General features: G+C 50.1%; 1 protein-coding gene across 4 annotated transcripts in view; it reads left to right on the top strand.

Moving 5' to 3' along the window:
• The first annotated feature begins 2,515 nt into the window (after positions 1-2,515).
• MTM1 (myotubularin 1) overlaps positions 2,516-10,990 on the top strand; it is a 98,440-nt gene continuing 89,965 nt past the window's right edge. For 3 of the 4 annotated variants that reach the window (XM_067724563.1, XM_067724562.1, XM_067724561.1), the window contains exon 1: positions 2,516-2,588. The gene's annotated coding sequence lies outside the window, so the exon portion shown is untranslated. The remainder of the gene's footprint in view (positions 2,589-10,990) is intronic. The other variant, XM_067724565.1, reaches the window with a different exon arrangement.

Here is a 10,990-nt window from a genome sequence, read left to right as displayed (position 1 = left end):
AGTTTTCATTTCTGACCACTTCCGTCTCCAGCTTTCTCCTTCATAGGGACGCCCTTCCCTTTCCTCCAACTTCCTCCACTTCAGGCCCAACGGAGGGAACCTGGTAGAATAAGGTGATCGCAGCCCCCAGCCTGCATCAAGCCGAGGCGGGGTGGGGACCGCAGGGGTCAGAGTATCATCACCAGGGCCCTTGGGGTGAGTGTGCTGAGGGAGAGAAGTAGGAAATAGGCCATTTCCTCTCTCAGGCCTGCTTCTCCCCCAGGAGGCTGAGGGTGGGAGAAGGGGCATAACTAGCCAGGCCAGTGGTGTAGGCCCGTCCTGGTTCTGCCTGCTTTACTTCCCCCAACTTGGGGGAACAGGATGGAGCCCAGAACCTAGGAGGCACCTCTAGTCTGTGCCTTAGCAAAAGCAGGCGGCCATTGGTGGGGGTGGGTGCGGGATGCCCTACCCAGAAAGCTTATCGGAGAAGCAGCCTCTGTCAGGCCTACTGCTGTTCCCCCTCTGCTGTGCAGAAGCCCCTGACTGGGAGGCCTGCCATCTCTCCACAGGCCCCTGCATTTGAGGTGTGTGTGCACCTGTGAAACACGAGGAAGCCTGAAGAACCCCCAACACACACACACACACTCACACATATACTTTGACCTGTGAGCTGCAGCCCCAGCCTGAGGGAGAGCGGGACTTGGTCAAGACTACCGCCAGCTCGCCAGGGCACGGTGGGAACTCCTCTGCAGGCTTCAGCCTGTACAGTTTTCCAAGTGCTTTCTCTTCTCTTCCCTGCGTGATCCTGTGATCCCGCACCTACGCTGTGAGGAAGGCGGGCAGGGGTCTCGCCCTCCATTTCACAGGCCAGAAGACTGACTGGTCTTCTCTCCCGGCCCTTTCTGCTTGAGCTGCCTCCTTCTGGAGCTGGGCTGGGCCGGGGCTGGACCCAGGTTGGAGGTGGTGGAGAAATCTTCTTCAGTAACCACCTCCTTAGGACGAGGAGTGTCCTTGCTCTGTGCCCTGCCCCTCGCCCCCCACTCCCATTGAGCGAAGGGTTTCAGCCTCATCCTTGAACGCAGTGCCTACGGTAGGCAAGGCCGCCCACCCAGCGGCCGTCCTCCCTCCATCCAACCACAGGTCCCTCTCGCCCTCTGCTCCAAGACTCACAGGTTCGGGGAATCTGGTTACTGACGCAATGCATGCGATCAAGAAGCTTTTACTGAGCACTCTTTGAAATCGGGTACAAAAGTGAATGTGCTTCAAAGAAGTTCCCAGTCTGGGGAGAGGAGTTGACAGGGAAGAAGGGTAAGCACTTCTCATCAGTGCTCTGAGAAGGGCTCTGGGGGAGGGGGGAGCTTCTAATTCTGCCTGGTCCCGAGCAAGTGCTATTCTGCTCCTTTCTAGGAGTCTGGTCAATCCAGGAGAAAGGAAGAACAAGCGTAAGGGGCTGGAGGGAGGAAAGAACAGTGGTGCATCCTGAGAATAGAAAGAAGTTCCCTGTGATTAGACCAGAACTTGGAGTGAAGAGAGAAGGAAGAGGCACATTGGGAGAAGTGGCTGAAGAGTAGGTGGGGTTCGCGTCTGAAGGGCCTTGTTACTCAGATGAGGAATCTTGACTCTTCAATAGCGTTAATATGTGTGTGTATATATATATATATATATATATATAATGATATATGGTTATTTACACACACAGACACACATATAGTGGTATCGTGTTTTTAGATGCTGGAGTACTAAGAATAGAAGAGGCAAAAAACGGCATGTTAAAGTAATCCTATTTACCGTCATTTACCTGAGCTGCTTATGTATAATTATAATGTAGCACAAGGACAATTACAGATATTCTATGAGTATTTTTTTCTAATTACACACTGAATTATCTTCCTGAAATTGTCTTTTTTTCTTTTCCTTTCTTTTTCCTGGGTTAATACTCGCCTGTCCCAAACCTCAAAAAAGTAGAAGGAACTTTGTCCTGAAATGTTTACTTTCACTAAGTCTCAAGAGAGTTCTTGTAAAGGTGCTGACGTAGCATGAAGGACACCAGAGTCAGTGAAATTTTTTTCCCTTACAGTATCTCAACTTCACGCAGCCAGCCCTATGAGCCCCCAAATAGCTCAATTTAGCGACAGCCGCTAAAGTTTTATCTAGAGAAGTTTTCCCTCTGGGTTTCCCCCTTATTGGAGAAAAACAGGGAGACGCAAAGAGTAATTCTCGGACTACACTTCCCAGCGGCCTCCGCTCGGCGCCTAGTCCAACTTCCCTTAACAGGGGTGGTCCCTAGCATCTTGGTCCCGCCCATTCCCGGCACCGTATTTAGAACTACAACTCCTAGCTGTCTCCACGCGCCGGGCCCCCGAAACAAGGTTTCCCAGCAGCCTCCAGGGCGAAGAGCCCCGCCCCTCGGGGCTGCTCCCCAGACTTGGCCGGCGCCCTCTACCCGCCCCGCCCCCGGCACGTGACACACCCCCACCAACCGGCGCGTGGAGGAGGGCGGCGGGCGGTGGCCGGGGGCGGGGAGGCCGCAGGGGGCGGGCCCTGGAGGGGGCGGAGCGGGGCCCGGGAGCCGAGCAGCCTGGCAACGGCGGTGGCGCCCGGACCCCGAGGTGGGTGCGCGGTCGCGGCTGGCCTGGCTCCGAGCCGGGCGCTGCGGGGACCTGTGGTGGTGGGGGGGCCGGGAGGAGGAAGTTGGGACTCCCGGGGCCGGCAAGTCCCACGGGGCCTCGCAGCACCCGCGGAGGTGGGCGGGGGGAGGGGGGTTAGCCCGAGTGCCTTCGCTGTCCCGGCCGGCTAGGGCTGAGGCCGGGGAGCAGCAGGCAGGTGCCTCCGGCTTCCCTCGTTCTCCCCGCCCAAGGTCCCGGGCCGGCGGCGGGCGAAGGTAGGGACAGGAATCGGGCCGGGAGGCTGGGGGAGTGGGGGCGTCGCAGCCGCTGCCCGGACTTTCCTTCCCCGTCCCAGGGCGGCGAGCGGGCCGAGCGGCCGCCCTGCCTCCCCGGCGACGCGCCGCGGCTGGTCTTCACCCTGGCCCTCCGGGCGGGGCGGGAGCCTGCCGCATCCCCGTGGGTCCTGCGGAGGGGCCGTAGCCCGGCAGTGTCCGCGAAGACTCGATCGGCGCTCCTGGACAGTGTTTCTGTGCCATGCACGGGAGGTTTGTCTGCTTTTGCAACAGTTGAGGGAAGATCTGAGGAGGGAACGGTTAGTTCCCTGATACGCAGTCGGAAGTATGCACAGGCACGAGCAAGCGCCCGTTGCCGGGTTGCCTCCCTTAACTGTCTTGCTGCGCTCAGGAAGTGAAAACTAATTTTAGTTTTTGCCTAAGCAAATATGAAATCAGTCTGCTGAAAAACCCATATCACGGGCTTTATAGACGCATGCAAAGTGTGAAGCGAAGTGGATTGAGACTGGTTTTTAAACAGACATAGTAGACCTTCACAAGAATGGAATCATGCCGTATTAGAATTGACTGGGACCTTTAAGTTTATATTGTTTCCCCGTTAGGGAAGCTAAGGCCCAGAGAGGTTAACTAATGTGACAACTTAATGGCAACTTAAAGGCAAAGCTAATATCACAAGTCAGGTTTCTGGGGGCATCTCAGCATCTGTGTAGCCTGGGTAGTTTTTATCACAGCTCAGTTTTGTTCCTTGTGAAGTATCCACCGTAGAGTCTAGAGACCGAGCCAGCGATTTTGTTGTAGTCCAAACCATGTTTGAATTACCCTCAAAACCAGTTTACCAGCCAAATAAGACTCTTGGGCTTGTTCATTTATAGACAGCTTTCCCTTTCATCCAACATATATATTGGGCATGATCACTTGTTCACCAGATTTGACTCTGAATGACTTTTGGCTGTTTCACAAAACCCAATATACCCTTGAGAGATTCCACAGCATGCAGTAGGTTCAAACCAGAGGTCCTGCCACTGTGTAGCAGCTTCCCGAGGTACTTGAAAGTGGAGAGCGTCCGTAGGGGCTTTTAGAGTCTAGTATGGTTATTCAACGATTGGTCTCCTTACCTTAAAATTCTAACTTGTATTTATTAAGTTGTCAGTGGTTTCATTCATTAAACGCAGAATGCCCATGCTGTGCCCGCAGTGTCCTGAGTGCCGGGAAGACGGCAGACGGCACCACTGACGAGGTCCCTGCCTTACAGAGCTTCTGTGTGGGGAAGCGGACAATAAAAAAATAAACAATGATAGATTTTCCGGCGGAGATGAGCGCTATGAGGAAGAATAGAGCTCTGAAACTCTGACATGACCATGCAGCAGGCCAGCATGATTGAGCGGGGGTTGGGTATCACTTAGCATCGCTAGTGTTAGATGGCCAGCGGCGGCTCCATTAAAGCAAATCGCCAAATCCAAAAGTAAATCTGTCTGAATCCGGGAGATCCTACGGGGTCATCATTTCTCCAGCCATTGCCTCTTGGATGATAAGTTTGTCACAGCCTCATTTTTACTTGCGTTTTCCCCTCCCATGCAAACAGTAAGTGGTTTCAAACACCCAGGGAGGCGCCCTTCAAATCCCTCGCAGTCTCAGTAGCTGCCTCACTCCAGCTACGGAAGGCCCTGCTGACCGAGGTCAGGGTTAGGTGTTGATCCCATGCCAGTGTCTGCTGGCTGCGAGCTACCTGACACAAGGATTTCTCTTCCCGCACATTGGTTTGTACTGGGAACCTATCATGTGAAGGGATCCTCATTCCTTGTGTTGTGTGCTTTGTAAAGAAACTAGTTCAATTTGAAAGTAGCTCTAGAGTCAAGAGGCGCCCAACTTCCCCAGAAGAGTGCCAATGAAATGGCATTAGTGATAACTTACCATAGAGTTTCATCTGCTTAGTACCTTTTCAGTTCTTTCCTTTTCTGTATGTTCAGTGGCTTCAAAGCAAATGTTTTCATTTTTATAGGTTCCGAAAAATCATTAAAGTTACCCAAAAAATACGCCCATATTCTTTGTTCCAAAATGAAAGGAGGATTAACAGAATGTAGTTACTTTAAAAACCACTGAAAGAACATGGGGTTCTTGCTCTTACTGGGGGCTCCAAAATAAGGAGAAAAGCGGAGCCTCTTCAAGGCTTAGGCGACATTTTGAACTGGTGGCCAAGGATTTCAAAAGGCCAGAGTTTTTCTTATTTCCAAAGTTTTTTCAATTTTATCAGAGAATAAGAGGTTGTTTTCATTACTTGCTAGTAATTTCCCTTCCCTGTTTCTGACCTCTTTGAAGTTCTGCTTTCTTTCTTTTCTAGTTTCTCTGTTCATTATTCCTTTTTGGCAGATGGGGGGACAGGGGCTGTCGTTCACCTTTAAGGTGTTTACTCAGGATTTGAATCCTATCTAACTTTGGGCGAGTTCCATACCTCTGTGCCTCAGCTTCCTTGTCTGTAAAATGAAGATACTAACAACAGTACCTTCCTCCCGGGGCTGTTGGCCTGCCTGCGTGGTAAGGCATGTTAGGTGCTTACAGTAGCATCTTATACATAGTAGGCACTCAAGAAATGTTAACTGTTATTGACTTGAGCTACATGGAACTCCTTTCTTTTAAAGAAAAAAAAATGATTCTAACCATGTCCCAGTAAACTTTGGGAAATCCAGTAAAGCATGATTTTCTAGACATTTCCCTGCATTTCATTGTTGACCCGAGCTTTGAGTTTCAGGTGACATTGGCAGCAGCTCACACAGTTCCTGCACGGCTAAGTTCTCTAAAGAGAACTTTCTGTTTGGACTCAGAAATTACTCGAGCCCATATTTTGTTTGTTGCTACAGACAGGAATAGAGCAAGAGAGGCTTTCTTCCAGTTCCTCTCCCTCGAGAGCCAGAGAGGACCAGGAGACCCAGTTGGGGTTAGTCGAGTGAGATCCAGTTGCCATCCTGTAGTCAGAGGATGGTTTCTCATGGTAAATGTTTACAACGGATTTATCCACATGACCACCAGGAGAGTTGCATCCTTTTCTTTTTAAGAATGTAGCAGGCATCTCTTTAGAAAATCGGCATCGTGCACTAGTGCTTTCTATTTCTACCCGGAGGAACAAAGAGTGGTAAAGGAGCCTTGTGTCTGTGGGAGGTGGTAGGAAGCCCCTTCTTAACTCCATGACACTGGACAAGTCATTTCGCCTTGCTGCTGGTGCTTCCTCCATTTGTAAGATAGAGCTAAGACAGCCTGCACCACCAAGCTCCCAGAACTCTTCAGAGAATCCAGTGTGCACCAACGTCCTTTGCAGACTGTACGGCGTTATTATTATTGCATCTGTGGGCGTTATTATTATTGCATCCGTGCGTTATATAAGCCGTCGCTATTTGGAGAACTGGTGTGAGAGGGCAGCATCCTTCCTGTTCTTGGCCCATCTGCCCCCGAGCTGTAGGTGTGGCCTCTCTGACCCCCACCCCCAGCTTCTGTCAGCACTGAAATATGCAAGTGTTTTGTTACCTCTCTCAGACCTGAAGCCATTGGTACACTTTGTGAGCTTCCATTTTGTTTATTCCTAAAATGATAGTACTGTGTAGCCAACAATCCCAGGGCGATAACGAGGCGATCTCTGCACCAGGGAATATTGCCTGCCTTTCCTGTCTCAGAATGGAAGCCTTTCCTTTTTTAAATCAACACTTTACCTTAGCTCCACAATGCAGCTTGAGGCCCTGCCGAGTTCCTCCACTCCTGGGGACGGGATGGGAAGAAATCCAGGGACTTGATTGCTCTCCGGGTCCACAGCACCTTCCCTGTTCGAACAGGATGGGTGCCGAGTGCTCCTTTCTTGTTACTTGAATTTGTTCCTCGGTATCTTGAAATGACTCCATAAGTAGCTTTGAAATTTCATGTATGTTTAGTATTGCTCTTCCTTGACTCTCTTGTGATATGTAACACCTGTGTATTTCAGCAGTAATTTTTTTCATCTTCCAAGCTTGTAATAAAGAGGGCTGAGGTTGAAGACGTTTTTCCTGGGCAGGTGAAACCTAACATGGCCCTGTACACGCAGCGGACATTTAGTGAATGTTCTTTGACTTGAACTGGACAAGGGGGCATAGCTTAGAATTGTTGGGATGTGTTCATTTCAACAAATTCTGTTATCTTTCTGGAGATCAGAGTATGGGATGAGTGTACAAGATGAAAGGGAGCTCATGCTTAGTCTTTCTTTCCATGGTCAGTTAGCAAATGAATAAGAAAGCACTGAGTCCAGTGGGGCGAGAGGTCCCACACGTTGCTTTCCTACCTTTTTCTTCCCAGCTTCTGGACTTTCAGACTATTGTCACCAGTAGTTTGAGTTTAGGTTTGTTTTTTGCTTTGCTTGTTGGTACGTTTGGGGGTGGGAAGGGGTAAGGGAAGTTGAAGGTAATAATTGAAAGTAAAAGTAGAAGTAACTTGTTTGTAACTCATTCAGCTCGTATTCCCTTGCCTACAGACCTCGGGGACACGGTGTTGCCCTTTCCTTACCTTGTGATAATTGTCATATATTGCTGTCTTGTCCTTGGGCATTTTGCGAGGAGCCTCTTCCAACAGAAGGGGCTGCTCCGCCAGGGGGTCCTACTTTCACCTTCACAGGAGCTCTTGAGGTGGAGGTGGGTCATACAGGGGATTCTTAGCGTCAGGTGGTGTGGCTTGAAATGCCCTTGTATGACCCTCAAGTTCCTTTATGGCCCTGGGACGACTTAGGCGGGGACTGAGCTGTCAGGGTTCATTCCAGCAGGCCAGGAATCCGCCCGAACAGTTTTACTGGAAGAGGAAATGTACCTGCGCAGCAGTGAGCAGCTGCGACCTGTCAGTACTAACCGTGCGTCACAGTGAGAAGGAAGATTGCACTCGGTTTCAGTGAGACCCCAGGAGGGTGCTGCCGTTGACACTGGTTGTGTGGCAGGCAGGACAGAAGAACCCCCAATCCAGATTCCATTTTGAGCTTCCTGGTCCTGAGATGTTCTTGCACATGTCGGTGCTCCTGGATCTGTCAGAGACGGTGGGAGTCGCTGCCACCCTCCCAGGTGGAGGACAGTCGGAGCTGGCCCTCACCTCTCTGTAGCCCTTGCTGCGAGACGTAATAACTGATTTTTTAAAGTTGAGGCTGAATGTAACCCTGCCACCATTTCCTTTCCTCACTATTATCAACTCTGAAATGATATGATCCTTTCTCCAGAGCTTCCCATCATGTCTGTGCCACAAAACAGTTTTTCCTTGTTGATAAAATTGTTCTGATGCCTCTGCTCCTGGGAGCTTAGGAGAAATGCAGAATCTTAGGCCCCTGTAGACCTACACAACCAGAATCTGCAGGCTAACAAGACCCCCAGGTGATCTGTATGTAAATTAAAGTTTGAGAAAGTTGGTCTAAGTAGCAGTTCGCATCCCGGCTTCCGGATCCTTTGGGACCAGGCTGTTCATTAGAAAAATAATTCAAGCCACATGTGTAATCCCGTTTTCCTAGTAGCCGCATTAAAAAAGACAGATGAAATCAATTTTTATAATATATATTATTCAACCCAGTGTGTCCAAAATATTATCATTTCAACATGCAATCAGTATGATAATTAGTGAGACGTTCCCCTCCCCTTATTTGCACTAAGCTGTGGAAATCCAGCAGGTGTTTTACACCTGCAGCACGAATAGCTTTGAGAGATACAGTTTGGCCTTGATTTGTTGATGATGTCATCAGATTTGCTGTCCATGCTCAAAGAGCAGTTAGAGCTGCTCTGCCTGGGTAGTAACTTGCATTAACGTTCGGTGTAATCGGTGCAGAGCCCTTTGCCCGGTGCTACCGCGTACATCTCATCTGAATCCTCACAACTTTGTTTCAGAGAGTTCTTCTCAGGGTTTCAGCTTGGTAACCTGTAGTGAAAAATCGCCATCGGTAGACGTGTGGAATGCAAGCTTCTTTCTCGGGGGCATCTTCAAAGGACTCAAGGGACGCCTCTCCTCTGGCTCAGGGCGGAAATGGAAGCTTCCTTGCGCGCTGCGGACCTGCAGACCCGTGGTTGGCCACGCTGGCTGCTCATTAGAATCACCTGGGGAGCCTTAACGACCTGCTGCCCCAGCCCCACCCAGACATTCAGATTTATTTGATGGGGTGGGAGGGAAGAGATCAGACATCTGCATTTTAAAGAAGTGCTCTGGGTGATTCTGGCGTGCCGCCCAGCTCGAGAGCAGCTGTCCGCAGCTTTGCTGCGCCTATAACCACCCGGACTTGGGGTTGAAGTGCAGATCCTGACTCAGGGGGACGGGGACGGGCAGAGAGCCCTCCTCCCGCAGGGGACGCGGATGCTGGAGCCGCGGCCCGAGCTCTGACTCCGAGGAACCTGCGCTCCAGAATCACCTGAGGGCGGTTCCCAAGCTCCAAGTTCCCTGGCAGCTAGCCTGGAGTTTCTGATTCAGGAGGTTTGGGGTGGGGCCCGGGATCTGTACTGAAGAAGGCGCGATGTTTTCCATATTTCACCACAAAGTATTATGTTGACTTTAGGGTTTGCGTAGGCGCATTTCTAGTGCACTTTTTTGGGGGGCGGGGTGGTGCAAATGGATGTTGAGTTTTATCAACCCCCGTTTCTGCCTTTATGGAGATTTGTCCCTCACCCTTTAAACCTGTTAATGCGATGGGCTATTTTAAGGGATTTTCTAATATAACTTGGTAGCGTTAACCAGGTTTGCATTGCTGGCATGGACGCGTTTCTTACTGCTGGGTTTGTTTGGTAATATTTTCTCCAGGATCTTTACATCTGTATTTGTGAGTGAGATTGGGCTTTAATTTTACTTTCCTCTACTGTCTTTGTCTAGCTTAGTATCGTTTTGCTAGCCTTATACAGTGAGTGAGAGCATTCCCTTTTTCTGGTCTCTGGAAGATTGTATAAAACTGGAGTTATTCGTTCCTTGAATATTTAGTAGAACTTGCCCCAGAGCCAGCTGTGCCTGGTGCTTTTGGTGTGGGAAGGTTTAAACTACCAGTTAATATCTGCCGGATCTGTACTTACGTCCGTCCGTCTTTTCATTCTTAAATCTTCATATTGTTTGTGCCTTCTCTCTTTCTTCTTGATGAGCCTTACCAAAGGTTTGTCTAGTTGTGGTTATGCACTGTGAGGTTTGTCACTATGTAGAAAGGAATGAGCAGAATTATATTCTCCAGCGTCTTTTTGATTAACTTTAATGAAATGATATGATTTGAAAGTCAGATTTTTATCAAGGTATATTCTGAAAAGCTTTACTTTCACTCCTGTCTCCTGCCAGCCATGCTGTTTCTTCCAGCCACTCCAATCAATATTATTAGTTTTTAGTTCATTCTTCTGTGTTTCTTCTTTTGCACATTTGAGCTAGTGCGCACGTGCGTGCGCCCCCCCACACTTTCACACTTACTGCATTTCCTTCCTTTTCTTACACAAAAAAAGCATACTACATACACTATTCAGCCTCTTGCTTTCTTTTTTTAAAAATAAATTTATTTATTTTTGGCTGCATTGGGTGTTCGTTGCTGTGCACGGGCTTTCTCAAGTTGCAGGGAGCGGGGGGCCCCTCTTCGTTGCGTTGCGCAGGCTTCTCATTGCGGTGGCTTCTCTTGTGGAGCACGGGCTCTAGGTGCGCGGACTTCAGTAGCTGTGGCCCGCGGGCTCAGTAGCTGTGGCCCGCAGGCTCTAGGGCGCAGGCTTAGTAGTTACGGCGCATGGGCTTAGTTGCTCCGCGGCACGTGGGATCTTCCCGGACCAGGGCTCGAACCTATGTCTCCTGCATTGGCAGGTGGATTCTTAACCACTGTACCGCTAGGGAAGTCCCAGCCTCTTGCTGTCTTCACTTAAAATATACCCTTGAAATCTTTTTTTTTTTTTTTTTTTTTTTGTGGTACGCGGGCCTCTCACTGCTGTGGCCTCTCCCGTTGCGGAGCACAGGCTCCGGACGCTCAGGCTCAACAGCCATGGCTCACGGGCCCAGCTGCTCCGCGGCATGTGGGATCCTCCCGGACCGGGGCACGAACCCGTGTCCCCTGCATTGGCAGGCGGACTCTCAACCACTGCGCCACCAGGGAAGCCCCCTTGAAATCTTTTTGTCTTCATTTTCTCTTCT

This window comes from Pseudorca crassidens, chromosome X (assembly GCF_039906515.1).
Source record: "Pseudorca crassidens isolate mPseCra1 chromosome X, mPseCra1.hap1, whole genome shotgun sequence".
In the NCBI taxonomy this organism is placed as follows: domain Eukaryota; kingdom Metazoa; phylum Chordata; class Mammalia; order Artiodactyla; family Delphinidae; genus Pseudorca; species Pseudorca crassidens.
Note: the sequence above shows the minus strand (reverse complement) of the source record. Positions and strands in the feature narration are given on the sequence as shown.